Raw genomic sequence first — 23,415 nt, forward strand, 5'->3', positions numbered from 1 at the left:
ACATTGGTGTAATTAGAAGACTCAGCTCCTCAGTTGACAGAATAGATCTCTAAAAATTTAGGAAATTGTGTAGAAATAATGTATATAGTTATTTTAAAATATTTTAGGAGGGGGGTAAAAATACTTTTAGCCCTTATGGATTTAGTTTATTAATTAAACTTAGTAGATCTTTTATTAGTCTAAATTTGTATACAAATGTCCTTTCAAACAAATCTACAGAAAATAACATTTTATTAATGTAACTAGAAAATATATGTACATTACCATATTGTAATTAGTTTAGTGACAAAACAATGAACAGACCTTTCGCTATATTTAATCTCATTTTTGCGTGGTCATTAACTTGACCTTTTTCAATATTAAGATGTTCCATCTTTGTATTATTAAATTGATTTGGGAACGTTATAAATACACCAAAGTTAAACGTTTTCATAAGAAAATGAATGATAACAGTAATTCGTATACTAAAATCATGATTAGTGTGGTAGATACCCACTCTAAAAAGTTCATCTAAAACTTCAGTACACTAATATATATTTTTTGGCATACCAACATTCAAAAATACGGTTTTTTAGTTTCACACTAATAGTTGCACTAAAACGTCGTGTTTTAGTATACTAAACAGATTACTACACTAATATAAAATTCAATATAGCCCCTATTTCATCAAGAAGATGGCACTAGATTTGATTGCTGTGAACTCATGGTTCATTTTACACTGCAATATATTATTTTTCTGGTGTCAAGTCTCAAAGAATATGTTCGCAAATACCAACCAACAGCCGCAGTAGTTAATATCAACGTAAAGTATCCAGAACCTTAATTTTAAAATTAAAATCTAAAATTTTGTTTAATAATGTAACCAATTTTTTATAGACTTTAAAATAAAATTTTTCATTAAACTAAACAACTATTTCAAGAAAATATTATTACTAAATAAAAAAGTAATTATATGTATTCTATTATAATTTGACACAAATTATATGAGACAAAAAAATAAACATATTGTATGGATAAGTAATTTTGAATAATATGAGATTTGAAGAAATTTTTCATTATGAAATCCGAAAATCAAATATTTCTAAAAAAAATCTTAGTTTTTCACTTTGTAAAAATATTGTAAATTCTATCGAAGTAAAAAACAGTATATTAATTCTTTAAAAAAAAAATTAAATTTATTCAGAATATTCTTATTAATTTTAATTATAATATCTGGTATATTAAAAATTGAAATATTACATCACTAAAGTTGTTACAGAATAAGTTTACCTGCTCTTTCGTTGTAAACTAAACTCTTAACATTATAATATTTTGAAGTTATAAATTGAATTTCATGTGTTATAAAGTATAATCAGTTGAATATAATAAAAAAAATAATGTATATTGTTTATATATATATACAGATTTTATTGATAAATTTTAAAGAAAATTGTTGATACCAAAAACTCTTATTTTAATTCAGTTGTTACGTTTATACAGCATTTTGAAATTTGTTAAATTTTGATTTTTTATACAATCATCCTATAGTATCATAAAATTTATCTATAAAATGTATATCTTAAAATCTTAAAAAAGATTTCACTAAAAAAATTAATTTTAAAAATATTATTTGTAATTGCGAAAAATAACATAAAACATATTTTAAATATAGTTTTATATTGTAAAAATCTATAAAAAAAAAAATCATAAAATGTAATGTAGATCATAAGTTATATGAGTTGTCAGTTAGATCTGTTCCACTCTGTATAAAGATATATATATTTATCTGGTTATAGCCGACCACGAAAATATATAAATTATTATTCGTCATTTTTTTAACAATAAGTTTGCTTTTTATATTTAAAACTAAGTGAGATAAATACGGAGTCTACTGTTTTTAATCTTATAAAAACTATAAATTTAAAAACAATCTCTGGAGCTATATTATCTTAGTAAAATTTACATACAAGATAAAAATGTTTACAGTGATAAATTGAACTTCTTAGTTTTAAAAATATTATGAATATGTAAATGCGTATTGTATCTAAAAACTTGTTAGGATATACTCATAAGTAATTTTCAATTTTTTTTTTTTTTTTTTTTTAGGATCTAATTGAATTCACGATTTTATAAAGTGAACTGTGGACGAATATAAACTAATTCTAAGTATTACAAGCAGATAAAAATATGTAATCATCTCATTGGATTTTTGTTGTTCAGAGACATACGTATAATCAAACTATCTACTAATCTTTTACTTGATGATTGTACTCAGAATGTCATTATTATTGAAAAATTATTAGTAGAATTAAAATTTAAAAATAAATTTATATATTAAATTACAAACTTTATCGTAAGAAAACTATTTATTACTGATGTACATTATTTTAGTAATATAAAATTACTGAAGGTTCTTAGAAAATTTTTAACTTATAATCATGAGTAATACATAATTTATACTATTATTATTATTTATATTATTATTGTTCTTTCTTGTGAATGGTTCCGTAAAAATTAATTATTTATATTGTAGCGACAATGTTGTTTGAATTAATACATGAAATGTTTATTATAATTGAAAAAGCGCAATTTTACATTTTATACGACATTTTTAGTAAATTTATACAACTATTCTTATGTTTATTATTCATATATTCAAACTTGTTAGCTGATGTACACAATAAATATTTTACATGATCATACATAGTTATACGATTCTGACATTTATATGTTTATGGACTTACTGAATGGTCTTGTGGACTTTAATAAGTAACATATTATACTTAATTCATCTTAGGATTCAATTTAATACATCTAGTTAAAATATCTATGACATATTGTTTACAGACTCAATAAGTTGAATTAGATATCATTAAGTCATTTAACTACAAAATACTCAATTATTAATGCATAAAAAATAACTATAATGTAATTTTGATTTGGTATTAGCGACTACCATTAAAAAAATCTTGGTTATGTCATTGAATGTTCAGCATTTCAGAGGTAGCTCCTCAAACGCTTTCAGATGATTTTTAATTATCTCGAGACAGGTATGCTTAATTACAACACCTAATGGCGTTTTTATTGTTGTCTCCGTTAGTATTTGATATTTCAAAAGTAAATCAAACGAGTTGATTTATTTCAATAAAAGTGTACATTAAAAGACACCATTTTAATACTCGGATAAAATACAATTGTTTGAAATAAATTAAATTTTTTTTCAAAGATAAAAGTTAAAATCTAACTTCCAATAAAATTAAAAGTTTTAATTTCATAAATATTAAATTTCTTAATTATTTATATACAAAAATATTATTTAAATGTTACACATTTTATTAAAGCAATTATGAAATAGATATCATGATTGAAACCAATGTTAATAACGATATTCACCAATAATAATTTCTAATTGTACAATATACAAACAACATATGAGAGAAATGGGAACATCCAAGAGACTGTGATGAAACCAATAGTCAGAGAAGAAATTTAACGGTTAATAAAACACATGTATATCATTTAAAATATTACATTATCAAACCTGTTACTCAACAACTCCAAATATCACAAAATTAATATCGTGTAATTTAACGTAAATATTCTATAAATTCATATTAATTTAACTAACATGTATTTTAAAAACTGCTCGTTGAAAATTTCCTTTAACTTTATATCACTAATTTCTCCATATCGTAACTTTTATTACTTTTTAATTCATATTTTAAATAAAATTTTCAAAAAATACCTCAAACTAGTTCCATAAGCCTTTTAATTTACAATATAAAATAATAAAAATGATTTTTATAATGAGAATCTTACAATAATTTACTCAACTGACGAAATATAATTTTAGAAAAAAAACATTTTTTATGCAAATTTCTGGTGAATAATGCAAAAGGAATTCTAAGTATGGTGTATGATAAATACAAAGTCATAACAGCCCTTGACGATTTAAATATCTTTGCATCGAAATACATAGAAAAACAATTCTTAAAAATTTATATGAAATAAATTTAAATATAAAAATAAAAAAAATTTACATCTAAAACTATTTGGAATTTTTATTTTATCGATTAGGATTTGAAATATAGTATACATTTATATGATATAAAAAATAAAATAAATACTAATTAGTCGATTATATAAAAAATTAATGAAACAATAATTATATTATAATTAAGTACATGTATAATATAGACATAATTATGGTTGTTTTGGAAGATATATATACAAGATGTAAAAAAACATTTTCACTGTCCCCTCCAAACGAATAAAAATTATAACTTCACAATGCATATTAATTTGTTGTGGTGGATCAATCACTATAGTACCTCTTTCATAATTATGTAACTGAGTATACTATATTAAATTTTAGAAGTTTACATAAAAGTTCTCTGGTTAAAATTTCATTATTACAATATATTAGCATATAATAAACTTTTCAAATAAAGTAATAACAAAAAACTGTTAAAAAAAAAAGTTGATAATAACTAAACTACTTTTTTATAAATAATGAGATAATTTTTTTTTTTAATTTATTATGATTAATGCAAAAGTGAGACATCCATATAATTCTTCTGTAACAAAATTTATATCTAATATATATATATATATATATATATTTTTATACATAAATCAAATATTCCAAAAACAAATTCATTACATTTGCAATAAACTGCAGATATAAAAAAAATGTCTATAAGATGATTATATAAACATGAATTGAATAATTTATCGAAAACTAAAAACAATACACCTATCCTCACTTTTTCAAATCTTTAAATGCTAATATCTCAAAAAGTAATAATACAAAACTGGTTATCAACCAATCAAACTTTTATTTTCCTTTATGAATTCATTTTTTTAAAATTACATTTACGGATTATAAAAATAAATTAAGTTTTATTCTATAAATATTTTTTTTTTAAATCATTATCTAACAAAAAAGAGAGTATCATTCTTAAAAAATTATACTGAACTTTATGCATGTAATGACAAATATATTTTTTTATTTCTTATATTTTAAACATTTAATTATTGCTTCTGAAGTAATATAATAATAGTTTTGACAATACAGTAAAAATATAATCTATCATTTAGTAAAGTTTACCTAAAGATCACATTTCTAAATTTAAATGTGTGACTTTGTTTGAACTTTTTTCTTTATTAAACTATGTCTCAAATACTACCATAAGTAAAGTAAGTCTGAAAAAAACTTATTGGGAAATAGTTTTTGAACAATTTTTTTTCTCTGTGATGGCTGTTAACATTCCGTTGACCTATTATTTTTTATTTACACAGTTCTGAAAATTTTTTTTAATTTCCGATAAGTTATTAGGGGTGATCTCAAATATTACTCAATTCATTCAGAATGAAATAATTAAATTAAAAAGTTTTTAGTTAAATTTAGAGAATGTAAGTGATGAACACGTCAAAACTTTTGATTAAGATATAGCAATATGTAATGGAATAATAACATTGGAGAAAATGGAACAAACATACATAGGTGATTATGTATGAAGTTTGATTTAGAAGAAAAATTTTAATACCATTTACAAAAAAAAAGATTAAAAAGTTAATTTTCGAATAATTTTTAAAAATTATTTATATATTTTTATTTTATTTTATGTTAGTATTCGACTATTTTTACTTTAATTAATTAAATAGTCAACATTTCCAAAATCTGACTTCACCATAGCAACTTCTACAAAAATAAAAAATAAACAATTTTATATGGTAATTTTTATATTACATTTGACAAAAAATCTGTATAGTTGAAGGCAGTCTTTGTTTTTGGGGAGGAGGTATTATTTTTAATTTTACTTTAGGCGCGTTGAATGAACTATTTCAATTTCATACTTTCTTAATGTTTAGTTTGATATACAAGATAGATCATTTACTATGTATTTCTCAATATCATCAAAAATATAAAAAAAGTTATTTGTATCCTATACATTTTAAATAACACGAAAGTATATGGTTTTATCCACTTCTTGTCCTTCAAATTATATCAGTTCTAGCTTATTTAAACGAAAATATATCTGACAAATAATGAAATTAAATAATAAAGAAAATTACTGGTTGATAATAACTTTTAAATAAGTATTTTAGAAGTTATTAACACTTAAATATTTTAACAGGAAATGAAATACGAGATTATTTTTATCTCTTAGCAGGGCCAAATTTATATTAAGTTGAACCCCTGGAAAATTTTCAGAGTTATATTTTTTGAAAAAAAAATTTATTTTACAATTTTTAATATATGCATATTTAATTTTTTCAAGGTTTTATTGAAAAAAATTCTAAAATTTGCGCACCTAGACTATGTTTTCTTGCCATGCCCTAAATATGGCCATGGCTGTAAGCACTTATGAAAATTTTATTTTAATTATAAGACTCAAGAAAGAATTAACTTCGAAAATTAAAAAAACATACTATGATTTATATTATTAAAAATATTGCGTGAGTTAAATGTAATAATCACCTGTAAAATATCTTATTTACTTATTATATTAATTTTATAAAGAAATTATTTACAACATACTATGATTTAATTTTTAATATAAATATGTGAATGCATTAATAAATAAATTCATTAATGTATTTTTAATTATTTGTGATATTTTTTTACCCAATTACAATTTTTTCTATCAATGTCTTTTCTTAAAGAAATATAAAATTGGTAGTCAGTTTAATTTAATTAATTCAAATAAATTCAATAAGTCAATCCAGGCACGTAGACAAGGGTTGGCCTAGCCCCCCTTAAATTTAATGTGGCCCAGAGCCGGCCCCCCCAAATTTAAAATTCAATTATTTTTACGAATTATTAAAAACGTGCTAGGCCTTATATACATTGAAATTATTATTAATTTGTGATTACTATTGAGTAATACAGTTATTATTATAGCTGTATTTTCATTTTTATATTCATAGAAAACGTTATTTGAAAAAGATAACGTTCTAGACGTAATAATAAATGGAATAGCAATTACTCCAAACGTGGTTGTAGGTAAATTTTTTTTAACTCTGGTCTAACAAATGATAACAAACTACCAAGTATCTGCATTGATTAGAATCTAGTTGATTACAAAATTCGATAGAGTATACTCTATAAAAAATTTTTTGATAAATCTTATCTTTAATTTGTTTCTTTTTTTATAATTTAGTAGTTACAATAGGTAATTTATTTGTTTTTGTTAATTTGTTATTTGCGTGCTCTAAATAATAGTAATTAAAATATGACTAAAAAAAGGCAGGAATTGTTTTTAATTTTAAATAAAATAAATTTTACATTGTTTATAAGTTATATTTATTTTAAAATTTTTTATAACTTAATTGTTATTAGTATTTAGGAATAAATCATTTTTTCTTAATAGCTTAAAAGTTAAAAATAAAAGTTGAAAAATTAAATCAGCTTATGTTCACATCATTATTTTATTAGCTTCGATGCAAAGCTGAGAAGGTATTATTTTTACTATGATGTGTTTTTTTTTTGTGTCTGTTACCACTTTTTCTCAGCTCTCACTGAACCCATTTCTTTCAGTAATACGTCAAAAGATCACAAATCGTATCTAGTCGAAGACATTACCCTCAAAAATTGCCATAACTTTTTTATATAGATATATGATATCGTTACTTTTTGATATATTTTTTGTATAAATCTGACCCTTTACCTGCCCACGGGGGGGATTTAAAATGACAACTTTTTTCACTTAAATTTTTAAAATGTTCCGGAAAGTCTGACACTTTTATCTATATTTTAAATTAAAGCTAACGTAATGTACTATTTTATTTAAAAAAATTTCGGAGTTAATTTTGTCTTCACGGTGAAAATGGCTACCGAATGCTATTTTTGTGTAAAAATTCTCGATTTTGTATTTTACATTTTTAACTTTATAATGCTATAACTTTTTGAAAAATGTATGGATCAGCACAATTTTTTTATGAGAAATAATATTTTTTAATAATCTCTTTTTCATTCGACATACTTTATTTTAATCAGGATATTAATAAGGAAATAGCAAATCATGTAACTTTTGGAATAATCCACCAATTTTTTAAAAATAAACACAAATTTTGAACTTGTAAGATTCATAGAATGGGATACTGTCTAAGAAGGAGTGGAGGGACCCCCCCACAATCTTTTCATGGTAAACAANGTATCTAATGAGGAGTGGAGGGACCCCCCACAAGCTTTTCATGGTAAACAAATTATGGAAAATGATACAAGGGCCCAAAATTGTCGGCCCCTTCAATAAACATTTTCTGGCTACGTGCCTGAGTCAATCAAAGGATGTATTGTAGAAAATGTTGAAAACATAGGCATAATTTGAACAAAATATATAGTGAGTACAACCTAATATTTTAAAATTTTATTAGTAAATTTGAAAATTTTACTATTAAAATTTTTCAAAATTAATTTTTATAACAAATTTTAATTACCAATTATGATACAAATAACAAAATAAAATCTATATTATTATAATAAGTACATTTCATATAATAGAAAAGTTATTTTGTGTTGCTTTTGAATATTAACAAAAACTTTGTGCCAATTATATCATGAAAATATAGATTTTAACTACATAGCATACATTCATAAATCGTTTGTAATAATTAGTTGATATAATTTTAAAGATAAAGAAGAGAGAATAAAACTATATTACTACGTGTTAATTAATTAGTATTTAAGATACTAAGAAATTCTAAAAAGAAAAATTATACTTAGGAAGATATTGCATAAAACATAGTTGGTGGATCACTTATACAATAATGTTATAGGGTAACCCATTAATATTTCAATTAATTTTGTGCCACCATAATATTGATGACTGAAAGTATTTAAATGATTTGAAAATATTTTAAATACTTTTATGAAATATCTATTTTTGAGTATAAATATTTAATGAGTATAGTATTTAACTACATATTCTAAATATTTTTTCATTTTGTATTTACATTTGTATTTAAAATACATTTTCAAAGGTCTTTTACAAGTCTGGTTATAGGTATTCGAAGTTCCACAGATAAATACTATTTCATATTTGTATACTTAAGCTTTTTATAACATTCTCATATATGAGTTTAAATTTATAATTCAAAAACCTTTTATAGTCTAAATATGTGTTATGTGTGTTATTTTTATTCTCTTTTACTACTTATTTTAATATGAATTTAGCTACTCTTTGTACTTGTTTAGTTATAACAATACATATGTATTAGCATTTTGAACAAAAAAGGTAAAATAAAATTCTATAAATAAATTCAAAATACATTCAACTTAAAATTAACAACATAATTATAATTTCTTGGAATGTAATTAATTAATAAAAACGGTAAACGTATTAAATCTCAAATTTCGATTGCATCAATTATTTAAATAAAAAAAATGACTACTTTATATAAAAATAAGCTGTTATTTTAATCGTCGTTTGAAATTTATACTAGTTAGTATAAGTTTTTTTAGCATATAGAACTTTGAAACGTTCACTTTTCAGTTATTTATAACTCTTTGGACGTTAATCTAAGAGAAACTTTTAATATAAATTTTACAAATAACTTTAAATTTTTCTTTTAAACTTTAAATCTTTTTTAAAAATTAATTTTACGTCATTATCTACTTCATAAAAAATTAATTTAACGTAACATATAAAAAAATCATTATTCAAATTATTTAAACCTTAAATTTTTTTGCATGAAAAATAAATTTTTTGAATATAGTGTGTTCAATTTATTATCACAATAAATGATTATAGACGAAATTATTTTGATTTTTAATCATTTATTAATTTTTAATCAGAGTAAATGTTGAATATTTCTTTAAAAACCTCCCATAAAAAAAGACAACAATAAAGCCTTACTTTATTTAACAGGATTCTATAAAATAAATTATATAAACCCATCTGGTTCTAGCACAATGCTAACACATTGATATATTAACCGGCCTTAAATTATGTCATTGATTTTTCAAAGAAAAAAAGTACTCTTGTATACATTATTTTTATTATTTTCCAATGATACCATAATAATGAAACAAATCATATTTGATTTTTACTAAGTAAATTCACAGTTAAGAGAATAAATGAGTAGTAATTATAGCTAATCGATTTGACAATGAAGATAAATCTTATTACATATTAAACCATTGAAAAATTAGCCAATGTTGAAAAATGTACTTAACGAAGTCCGATTTAAATTTTTTTTAGTGTAAGAACTCGGGATGTTATTCTGAGAAAATTATTTGCGAAGATAAGGAAAAAATATATAAATATAAACAAAATTGTATTGTTTATTTAAAAAATGGTATTTACAAATTGTAAATTTTCAGTTTTTTTGCATATCTGTTGTGTTAAATAATAAATTAAGGTTATTATTAAGTATATTTTTGAATACATATTTGTATTTTATTTTTCGTGATCATATAATAAGATATCAAAACATGAAGATATTATGTTATAGGATATGTTTTTCTTAACATCTTTATTTTTTGGATACTATATAATTTTATTAATATTGTTGATACCAAAGACAGTGTTGAAATTGAATTCTTATTATATTATTGTGATGACTACGAACCAAATGTTAACCATATACTTATTACATTCTACTATTAGCTATTTTACCATTCTTTTTGAATTTTGAATTATTTTATTTAGTATTTTGAATTTTGAATTGTTTTTAATTACTAATATTGTTTAGGCCAACACAATAAGTGTAGCTATTGTTGTTTTATCTTATCGTTGTTCGGCGGCTGCATAGTTGTCCGGTTTTAAAATCAGTTAGTCTACCTTTGTATAGCGCACCGCTCGCGTACATTTAATATACGCATATCTATTTTTTCATTCTTTTACGTTTCATTTAATTTATCGAAGATCTTTGAGTCGTAAGAGATCACGCCGAAACAAATATTAATAATTAAATGTTTTTATTACTTTGATATATTAATTATGAAAGTAAAACTATTTGTGTAAAAACTTATTATGCTCCGTATAGTCAGTTACTCCTTTCGAAATTTATGATCTACCTGTAGGGCCCTCAGGTCTGGGAGAAGACTAATTGAATAATACTTAAACAAATATCTCAAGTCTAAAATCTACGAAATAATTTTTTCAATAGGTTTCAATATTCAAATAACATCAATCGTTAAGTTGAACATTTTTACCTTATTTACATACTAACCCAGTTAGTACCCATTAACTGTCAAGAAAATCTTATAATGCTCCACTAAAATATTTATGGTAGAAAATATATGACCTATTAAAATACATTTTTCTAAAACAAATTATCAAAATTAATTTCTAAAACTGAAATATACTTTAAATAAAAATAAGCCAATTTAACCGATTTTACTGATAAAATTATAAAACTCAGTGAACCGATCGTTTTTTATCTGGACCTAATCACTACGGGTAACTAATGTAACTGATGAGTGAAGAAGAGACAAATTCACATGTATCATTGACTACAAATCATTTCATTTCATTCATAGCAAAATTTTAATCACGCCATTGTATTCCATGGTAAATATTTTATGGTTTTACCCCGCAGAAATATTTTCCATGTGTAATACTGAATTCAATTCATTATATAAATTTATATACATGAAATAAAAAAGTAAGATCATTGCAAAGACTAATAATAAGTATAGTAGTTCTCGCACCACTTTTCTATTATTATTATTAAAATTCCAGTTTAGTACAAATATTTGTTTAAAAATATTAATTTTAGAGAAAAAATTGCGGTAATTTCTTAAAACTGTGACAAGAATAATTCTACAAATAATGAAATTTATATTACATCCGAAATTACTAAAAACTGTTTACATAAGTTAGTTGTTATCAAATGAGTTTCCTGCGAATTTTATTTTTAAAAGTTTTTGATATTAGACTACATCTAATGTAAGACGATTGATTCCAATAAAAAACAGTAGGTAAACGGAAAAGTTAACAGCGATCTCAGAGAAAGAATAACAGTCAAAAAGTATTTCCCTATTAAACTTTTTTCCGATACATTACTTTATTTATGATAGTACTTGAGACATAGTTTAATAAAGAAAAAAGTTCAAACAAAGTCACACATTTAAGTTTAGATATGTGATCTTTAGGTAAACTTTACTAAATGATAGATTATATTTTTACTGTATCGTCAAAACTATTATTATATTACTCCAGAAGTATTAACTAAATATTTAAAATATAAGAAATAAAAAAATATATTTGTCATTATATAATGGCATATAATATATTATATATATTATTATAATATTTAGTATGTTTTTTAAGAGTGATTCCCTCTTTTTTTGTTAAATAATGATTTTTTTTTTTAAATATATAGAATAAAACTTAATTTATTTTTATAATCCGTAGTAAATGTAAAGTTTATAATAAAAAAAAATGTATTCCTAAAGGAAAATAAAATTTTGACGGGTCGATAACCAATTTTATAATATTACTTTTTGAGATATTAACATTTAAAAAAGTGAGGATTGGAGTATTGTTTAGTGACGCACTATTTTTATCATAATGCAATAACTATAATTATACTTAACGTTGCGCGCCTCTCTAGCCCATTACTAAAAAATTAATAATACAAAACTGGTTATCGACCTAACAACATTTTATTTAGACCATTCTCAATGTATTAGTAAAAAAATAATAATAACTTCTCTTTTATTTTTCTATAATTGCTCTTAAAATCTACTTTTAGAAATAAATTTTTCTTATGATAAACTTTACATTTACAACGTATTATAAAAATAAATTAAATTTTAATCTATACATTTTTATAAAAAAAATTATTATTTAACGAAAAAATGTATAGTATATAAGTAGTGTATTATCGTTGTTCATATATACATAAAGGGTAAACATAGTTTGACAGAAAAAATCTCTTTAAATTATCATTAAACTGGGTAATATTACTTACTTAAATATTTAATTGATTTTTATGTTTGAATTTTTAAATATTTAAGACAATTATTTTTGTTTAATTCTTAATTTTTGAACTAGTAATTGTCAAAACTTTCCGAATAATAACCTTGCAAATTTTCAATCAAGACTTTTAATTTTAAAAACAATTCTGCTAAATTTTGTAGATGAATATAATAAAAAAAAATCTGTACATTTTACACAATGATTTTATAAAGATCTAATTAAATAAAACGTTTAGAAATTAAATATTTTGAACCACTGAAAAGTTATAAAATTTAGATAAATAAACTCTATTTCATTTTATTGATAAAACAATATTAACATCGCTCAAATCTATCCGATACGTTCATTCATTTTTTTAAAAAAATGAGTGTATTAATTTTTAGTGGAAACTCAAATATTTTTATCACTTAAATTTAATACGTTGGTTAACTAATTAATAAACAATTATCAGCCATTTTCAAAATAAGTATACAAACCAGATTAAACATTTTGGATTAGTCCTAAAAGACTATTTAGTGAATATTCATTGTTATGATATACATAATGTATCATTAGTGTTACAATGTGGTATTTAAGACTTTAATTAATAAATCACATAACATGACAATATAAAAATAAGCTATATATATATTTTAAATGTTTAAAAATATACAAATTAAATTTTGCAGAAATAAAGCATTTATCAATTATATAAAACAAACAGGAAATAATAAACAATATGTAATAGTAATGGTAAAAAAATTATGTGTAAGATATTATGAAACAAGTGGTAGAACATTATGAAATGCAGATCGTTATTGATGAAAATGATATGTAATAAATAAATATAAAACGATTAATAAAGAAATAATGGTAGCGTCGGTAATCACTTCTTGCCTTTGAAAATACTATCAAACTTAATTTAAAAATCCCAAAATAATGAGCATTTGAGCTTAGAGGTTATTATAGGTTCAATTGCGATCAGCCAAATTCACGCTCTGTTTGCCTATCCAAGTACATGCAAAAAGTGATCCGCCGCGTCTACATTATAATTACATAAGAAAAAGAAACGTCTATTTATTGCAGAGTATTTATTGGAAATATCAAGGTAGGAGAGTAATAATTTCACCAAAATTATATAAATTTTATGAGTACATAGATTAAGTAGACACATAGAAAAATCTAGTGATCATCAATAATAAAAAATATACCAAATAAATGTCATAGATCAATGTTTGTACGGAGTTAATTGGCAGAGTTATATTATTGATACGTGTCTATTTCAATTAAGTAGGAGGTTCATATATAGCCATCATACAACTTTGTGTAGACACACGAGCGACTCAATCCCACTTATCATTGATAACCGTCAATACTCGTAGTATTATTGATATCAAAGAGTGTGACAATTGACTGTAATAAGTTTAATATTAATGAATACAGATCACTTTACTTTTCTATAATTTATTTTCTCTTTTATAAACCCTCGACTCATACCCCGAGTAATAATATTATTAAAACAAAAGTAGTAACTCCCGACCAATAAACTATTTTATTTATTTTTTCTATCTTTTTGAGTTACTACTTAAAAATTCTGCATTACTTTAAAATCAAATTCTCTGTAATAACATCATTTATAATATGGTTTATAGGTGGGTGTACCTATTTTATTATTTTAAGTAATAACTGAATATAAATTTTTAAATTTAACAGCTATCTTTTATTAAGTTATTAATGTAATTAAATTTATTTTCAATTTTAAATACCTATTTAAATAACATATTCCAAGCGTAAAATTATACAGAACATTATTCGACATTACTGTAAAATTTACTCTTAAATAGACTTAAGATTTTCATCCAAAATTTAAGTTACTGCAAAATTGAAAAAAAATATTTAATAATAACTTTTCCAATTAAAATTACTTAAACACCTTAATCACAATAACCACTCTCATCTGCTTTATAATATTCAAGTATAAACATTAATTACCATTTATAATTAAAATATTCATGAAAGATTTGTGTAACTTTAGAAATGTAAACTTTTTAATTTTTATCAATTCATTTTTATAAATGAATATTAATTAATTTCTTACTATGTGTGTATATGTTGTGCATATAAATAATATTTGGTACTTAACTTTGTTATTATACTCTAAATTAAACAGCAAATATTTGTGCTTTAAAAAAATTATAAGTGTTTTTACAAAACATAAAATGTTCTTAAATCGAGTTTTAGTTAAATTTACATTTTATTTTTATACAACATTTTTACCGGATTCATTGGAATTTATATATGTATAAAAACTTAGATTTACAACTACAAATATAAAATTAAAATTCATAAATATACTTATGTATTCGCCATTTATTGTTATACATTTTTATTTAATATTTTCTCGAATAAGAATCTTGTGAAATAAGAATATTAAGTTCTATTTTATAAAACAAGGCTCACTATCTCATAAGGCATAATTTTTAAATTTTATTTCTTTCTTGGGTTATTTTTTACTTTTATTATTTTATCAATTTCGGGTTCCTCTAACAGCTAACAAATACTAACTTGATATGAAAATACTATTTATTTATAATTTCTTGGTGATAAGGCCAGTGGCGGCTCATGAGTCATATAATTAGTTAGGCCAATTTTTTTTCCACTATGTAGGCGGGTTTATACGCGAGAAACCAATAAAGGGAGCTTAACAATTAAAGAATTAGCATCTATAAATTACATGTGACACCATTCTATGACATTGTTATATTCTTTATATACGATAGCTAACCATTTACCGCCTCATTACGTTTAATAAATTTAAAGCTATATTCTACATATTATTATTTAATATCAAAATAGTCTATATATATATATTAGTAAGTAAGGAAACAGGTTCAATTTTTACAAATAATGATAACAATAAACAGTTTTCTTACTTACTCTATACCCTGTGATTTGATTGTATATATATATTTGTATATATACTTCTGCAATCAAATCATAGGTGACGCAGTACTTCACTTGCTCACCTGGCGAGTCGCCACTACAAAGGTGTTGTTTAGTGTAAAAACTTTGGTAAAGTTCGTTCAAAGTGTTTCAAGTGCCAATTTTAATTTCTACGTTGGTATTTTTTAATTTTCAATATCCTGACTTATTTTTAAATATTCAACTAATCTTGAACAAATCTTGTAAAAAAAATGTGTTCGTGCCAAGTTTGGATTTAAATTATTGCGGATCGAATTGTTACTCATGCCTTTTGCTCTTAGTTTCCTTTTTCCTTCTTATTTTTTCACTGCGTTAATCCATATTTTCTACGTTATCTAACGTTGTAATAGCGTAAAACTATTTCCATAATTATCAGCGTTTTTAAATTATTTTATATACGTGTGTTATCTTTATGTTTACACAATTATTGACAAATTTTCATTAAAATTATAAGTGTCATTCTGTACTAACCCATTAGTTGTTATTATCTATTGATATATTTATATAAAGGCTTACCATTCAAACCCGGTAGTACATCTCTAACCATAAAAAAAATAATAAACTGTATATTTAATAATAAAAATTATTATATGCCAAAACAAATATGGTTTTAACTATTTCATTTTTTTCATACACACAGACATCGTAAAGACTACTATGTAGAGTAAACTGTAGAAACAAATTAATTATATATGATTATTTTTGAGTTGTCCATATTTTTAATTTGATTAAATCAATATTATTAGAATATTAATTGTTTCCGTAGTTGATAAATTACGAATTTAATTTTAAACTAATTGTATCTTAAAATACTAGTGTGTATCATAAAATCAGATAATTTTTATCTATGTTATTGTAAATCTGATAACAGGTAAAAATTAAATTTTGAGTTTATCTATTTTTGTTTTTACACTCTTCTAAAATTTATGATGGTAATCAAACACACGATTTAGTTTAGTAACAATAAATGGTCGAAGAAATTCTGATACGTTGATGTCACATGGTTGTTATATCAATTATTTGTTCAAAATAATCATGACAATTATTAAAATTATGTCGATGTTAGTTAGTATATAATTAATAACTTAGTTTAATTATATAGATGATGGTCTATACAAAAACCATAATTCTTTATACAGATAATTAAAACCTTCACGCCCCTAAAAAATTATCCGAATTTTCACATATATGTATTGACAGTTTTTATGCATACACATAAAGGAAAATTTAATAATTAGTTTTAAAAATATTTATTTGTTTACAAATGTCTGATATATTATGTTAAAAAATTACACTAATTGTATGTAAAATTAATGAATGTATTATAAATATCAAAACGACTTTTGGAAATTTTTAAATAATTGATTATAATGAAGTTAAACTTTGATATAGACTAATCATTACTAATGAATATTAAATATAATTTGCTGTCAATAACGTTATAAGTATAAGTATTCATTTAATACAGTTATATTTAATTAGACATAATTTATTCATACTAAAAAGTATTTTTTAATATTAAATAATTTAATATAATTATTATATGATTGATTTTAACACGTGCAAAAAAGATAAAATATTTGCTCAGCATGGACAGATAAATAGTATAACATTTTTATTGTAAAAACATAATATTATAATATTTTAAAACAATTATATTAAATAAATAAATAAGTGAATAATAATATAATACATTAATATTTACATATTTAATATCATAAAATGTTTACGTTTCCAGTAGAATTTATCAAGTTTATTCAAATGAATAAACAAACTAGTCAATAATTTAACAAACATCAAATATATTTTAAAATTTATAATTAATGATCAATTCAGTTTACTATGTTTGACATTCTAAATATTGTTTATTTTTAAGGTAGTTAATAAAATATTAATAAAAACTAATATAAATATTCAACCTTGGCTTAAATTATGATTTTTTTAACCAAAAACATTTCTATGTAAAATTTTTTGGATATTTTAAAAGGGTGTGAAACATACCATCATTTAAAAATTGGACAACGAATTATTAAACTTCATCTCAAAATGGGTGTAAGAAATACATAGGGCTACAGATGTAATATTATTCTTGGAAAACAAATGGCCCGGATNAGAAATACATAGGGCTACAGATGTAATATTATTCTTGGAAAACAAATGGCCCGGATAAGAACAGTGGCATAGGTTTTGAGAAGTTTTTTAAGTAAGCAATTTGTTATTCTTTTTCTCGGAAGAATTCTTCATATTAGGTTGACATGAAATATTATGAGATTTTTTACTACGAAAAAACATAATTTTATTTTTTGCACTAATTTTGCAATGCAGTTAGTCGAAAAATCAAATAAATACTAACAAAGAGGCTTTTATTTTTTTTAACAACAAACATCTTTTAAAATTATTAAATTAATTTACTCATTTCCATAAAAAAAACTGTGAATATTAATTCATCAACTTCATTTTTAATTTAAATAATTAAAAACTCGTCATAAAACTCGACCTAAGTCAATGTTTGTTTAAACTTGTTACTTTCTGTAATAATTATTTAAAAAACTTTATATATATATAATTTCTATGATTTATTTTTGATACCAAATAAATGGATCTTTTAACCAAAAAGATAAAATGTGTAAAGTAATGTAGAAAAATTTTTAAGGAGATTCAGTAGAATGCTTAACATTTCACGTTATTCAAAAGCTAATTCCTCTCGCCGATGTATTTGTTATTTTAAATAAAACCTTTGTTTTAATAAGATACTATAGTCATAAATAAAATGACCGTCTTATAGTGTCAAACTGGAAATAATTATAAAAATAAATGTTAAATCCATTGGTTTTGTAAATTATTCGTGTTTCTATTGTTTGTCTTTAATTCTTTTTTTGTTTTTCTATTTGAGCCACTTTTATTCAGTTTTCGGATAATATTTTATTACTCATCTACTTAGAAAAATAAGCAACAAAACGTCTTAATTGTCATTTGTTAATCAAACTCAACCAACCTTTTTTTAAATCCGTTTTCTGTTTCAAGTATGGCTTAAACGCACTGCACGATCATTGCAAGAATGAAATAACAATAACTTTTAATACTTTCATGTTCAAAACGATTCGAGAACTGAAAACTAAGTTTACTATTCAAATTCTTTAATACTAATGGAGCATCGTATTAACTTTACAATGTAAAACAAAAAATTAAATATCGAATAAAAGGAGTTCACTGTATTAAATACCTTTCAAACCATATATTATTTATATTTTTAATATGTTGATAATAATTTGTTGGTTGTCGACTGTACACGTAAGAATCCCGTTTACGTAACTTGATGTTCAGACAATACTGTACACGTATCGGAAGTCCGTCCAGTAAAACCCGCGAATACATACAAAGGTTGGCTTAAGTTTTTGAATGGGGCGGTTAACCGAGTAACTTCAAATCGGCCTTGCGTCAATGGGGTAGCGCCAGCATCGCAGCAGAATTAGTTGGCCACTCAGACTGGTGTACACTTTATTCTTTAGAAGTGTTCATCATCAGTCAAGTATGGGATTAATTTAAGAAATATTATGAAAAGTTTCTTAGATAAGATTAAATTAAACGATACTCATAATAAATAACTCAAATAGAATCAGTTTTGAAACAGTACTAGGCAAAGTTGTTACAGATCGTAGTAAGAGTCAAATAACATGTAAATCAGACATAATCACTTTGTACTGTTTTGAATAGTGTTGGAAGAATTTCTGTATTAGTAAAGTGATTATACAACATTTAATTATCTAAGGGGTATAATATTAAAAGCTCGAGTAAGAAATTGTTTTATTATTAAAACTAAGAAACATCATTAGCATAATTTTTAAACCGAAAGAAGATTTAGCTCAACATCATTAATTCGAAAAATGTCAAATATGTAGACACGTGTCGCAGTAACAACGTCTAGAGATTCTGTTATATTCAATGATACGACATTTGGATGTAGTTTTATACAACTTAATCAGTACTTCTAAAATCCTTAATATATTTCACTAATATCGAATTGACATTACAAATATTTGAATAAATAAATATTGACGCACAATAATAAACAACGATATTTTTATAAAAAGTAAGTATTCCCAAATTTATTTAAAAAAAAAGCTGTCACAATGGAGTCGCGACATAGTTCAAACAAGTATATATAATTTCTGACAGTGATTAACATCACTACCTTGAAAAACTTCTTTGTTAATCAGTTAAATTTCAAAATAATTTTAAGTTTGTTTTTTAGCTTCGATGCGAAGCTGAGAAGGTATTAATTTTACTATGATGTGTTTTTTTATTTTTTTTTTTATTTTTTATTTTTTTTTTTGTGTCTGTGAACGCTCAATCTCAGCTCTCGCTGGACCGATTTTGATGAACAATATGTCAAAAGATCACAAATCGTATCTAGTCGAAGACATTACCCTCAAAAATTGAAAAAAATTCCCTCGTTCCCCGTAAACGGGGGAAATCCCCCAAAAAATTACAAATTTAAAAATCGCTAATTTTCGATATTTTTTCAATTTTTTTTACTTAAAATTGCCATAACTTTTTTAAAAATGACCGAATCAATATAATTTTTTTTTTTATAGATACCTTAGATAATTACCTATCATTTTATATATTTTTGTGAACATTTGACCCTTTAACAGCCCAAAGGATGGGGTTTCAAAATGGTAACTTTTTTACAAAAAATTAACTTTTTCAACTTAACTTTTGAAAATGTTCCGGAAAGACTGACAATTTTATATATACCTTAAATTAAAGCTAATGTAATATACTTTAATTTGAAAAAAAAAAATTTGACCTCTGGACTTGTCTTCATGGTGAAAATGACTACCGTATGCAAAAATATGCTATTTTTGTGAAAAAATTCTTGATATTATATTTTACATTTTTTAACATTATGTTGCTATAACTTTTTAAAAAATGCATGAATCAACTTTATTCTTTAATGATAAATACTTTATATATACTTCTTTCATTCGACATACTTTTTTTTAAAATCGGACCATTTCCCTTTATACAGGGGGGGTGCAAACCTTTTAAAATGCGTATAGAAAGTAGAACTTTTTCAACTTAACTTTTGAAAATGTTCCGGAAAGACTGACACTTTTATATATATCTTAAATTAAAGCTTATGTAATATACTTTAATTTGAAAAAAAAAAATTTGACCTCTGGACTTGTCTTCGTGGTGAAAACGGACATCAAAGTTAAAGAAAAACGTACGATTTCCGTGAAAAAAATCTCGATTTTATATGTTATATTATTTAATTTATATTTTATATAACTTTTGGAAAAATGTATGGATCTATATTATTATTTTTTTATAATAAATATTGATATACCCCTTTCATCTGGCACGCTTTTTTTGTAAATCGGATCATACCCCTTTAACAAGGGGGGTCAAAACTTTAAACATGCGTATTGTTACTACGATATTTTCAATTTAATTTTTGAAAGTATTCCGGAAATACTGACACTTTTAAATATATCTTAAATTAAAGCTTATGTAATATACTTTAATGTGAAAAAAAAAAATTTGACCTCTGGATTTGTCTTCATGGTAAAAATGACTACCGTATGCAAAAATATGCTATTTTTGTGTTAAAATTCTGGGTTTTGTATTTTATTTTATTTTAAAATACCTGACAAGGGGAGTACAGATTTTCATAAATATTATATAAATTAAAATTGATATAGTATAGATAGTTAAACTTATTTAAATATGTTTGTTTCTTTTAAGTCGAGAAAAATAACTTTGAAATTTGAACTAGCTTAAATAGCCAATTTTTCAACCGCCGGAAGCAACGTACGGTTGCCGAGTTGGTAAAATTTATGTTTTACACGCTTGGGGTACGAGGTTCCAACCCGCATATGGCAATGAATTTTTTGCATTTTTTCTTAATTCTTTTTAAGTTAGTATAAATTTTAACTCGTTTGATTTTTATCACATTTAGATTCAATAACTTCAATAAAGATCAAGGATCCCATCACTTTAGTCGCCCCTTGCAAGAAGAAATTTCTTATTCGTATTAAAATTATTTTACTATATTTTAAGTTTTCGCTTCGATGCAAAGCCGAGAAGATATTTTTTTGTGACTATCATTTATTTTCTCTGCTCTAACTTGACCTACTTTTTTCAACAATACGTCAAATTACTACAATTCGTATCTAGTTGAAGATATTACTCTCAAAAATTGAAAAAAAAATTCTAATTTATCAATTAAACAGTTAGTTATTACATCGTCTCCATAAAGACAATTAAAATCATTAATTTCTAATGTTTTCAAAATATTTATTAACGAATGAAGTTTGATATGATAGGTTTCAACTACAAAATTAAATCATTTTACTTTGTAATTTAATAATTTTTTTACTCTATTTGTGTGTGCTACTACTAGACTATAATATTACAATTTTTTTTTGTAACATGTTGCTATATAAATCATTTCTAAAAAAAATGATTGTTTTTTCTCCTGAATTAACAATTGATTTTTACAAATATAATCAAATTTTATAATACACTCAATTGAGTAAATCTTTTTAACAACTTTGTTTTGATTGGTACATTTAGTTAAAGTAAATCATTAAAATTAATTAAGTTCTCAATATTTCAATTATAGAATCTTTTCAACAAACAACAAAAGTTCCTAGGAAATTATTACTATTACTTCTATTTAAGTTATCTATTACCATAAAAATGCAAAAAAATATTGAGCTTTTCTGATAAATTTACAATAAATAGTAATTATAAAACTTTCTGACTGCATATTGATCTTAACGATACAATTTTTTTAATTGTCATAAAATTTTCTATTTAATTATGTCAATGTCAAACTTACCAATTGAGCTAAAAGTTATGGTAAAATAAATTTTTTTTTTTTATTATAAACATTTACAACAATCAACTTTAAACGATTAACAAAATAGGTTAAATATGTCATTTTCCTTATTTTTAACTTATTAATAATCAAATTAATATTAAATATTATATCAAATCAGTATTAATTTAAAACAATTTTTTTTGTTCTTAATTATTTTTTTTTATATGTAAAAACTATTTTTTAATAATATTAAAACTTAGAAGTTATAGAAAAAGTCTAATTGCACATTTTAAAACATCGCGAAAAGTTGATTTAGAATAGTATATTTTTGTTTCTGATGGAAGTTCCTTGTAGTCCAGTGTATAAAACTTATAACTTTGTTAATTGTTATAACTTTATCAAAAATGACCAAATCAGTATATTTTTTTTTATTTAGATGCATGTCTTTATCTATCATTTGGTTTTTTTTATAAATCTAACCCTTTACCTGCCCACAAGAGGGATTCAAAATATTAACTTTTTTTTTTTTAGTTAAAGTAAATCATTAAAATTAATTCAGTTCTGGATATTTCAATAGTAGAATCTTTTTAAATATCAAAAATTACTTAGAAATGATTACTATGATTTCTATTTAAGTGTTCTATTACGATAAAAATGCAAAAAATAATGAGTTTTTCTGATAAATTTACAATAAATAATAATTATAAAACT

The 23,415-nt window shown here is 23.1% G+C and overlaps 1 protein-coding gene across 5 annotated transcripts in view; it reads right to left on the reverse strand.

The window, feature by feature from the left end:
- LOC126895844 (hemicentin-2-like) overlaps window positions 1-19,252 on the reverse strand; it is a 137,944-nt gene extending 118,692 nt beyond the window's left edge. For 3 of the 5 annotated variants that reach the window (XR_007701728.1, XR_007701727.1, XR_007701726.1), the window contains exon 1: window positions 18,868-19,252. The gene's annotated coding sequence lies outside the window, so the exon portion shown is untranslated. The remainder of the gene's footprint in view (window positions 1-18,867) is intronic. The other 2 variants (XM_050668116.1, XM_050668115.1) reach the window with 2 other exon arrangements.
- Window positions 19,253-23,415: the final 4,163 nt, after the last annotated feature.

Source organism: Daktulosphaira vitifoliae, unplaced genomic scaffold (assembly GCF_025091365.1).
Source record: "Daktulosphaira vitifoliae isolate Bord-2020 unplaced genomic scaffold, ASM2509136v1 Scaffold_1, whole genome shotgun sequence".
NCBI lineage: Eukaryota > Metazoa > Arthropoda > Insecta > Hemiptera > Phylloxeridae > Daktulosphaira > Daktulosphaira vitifoliae.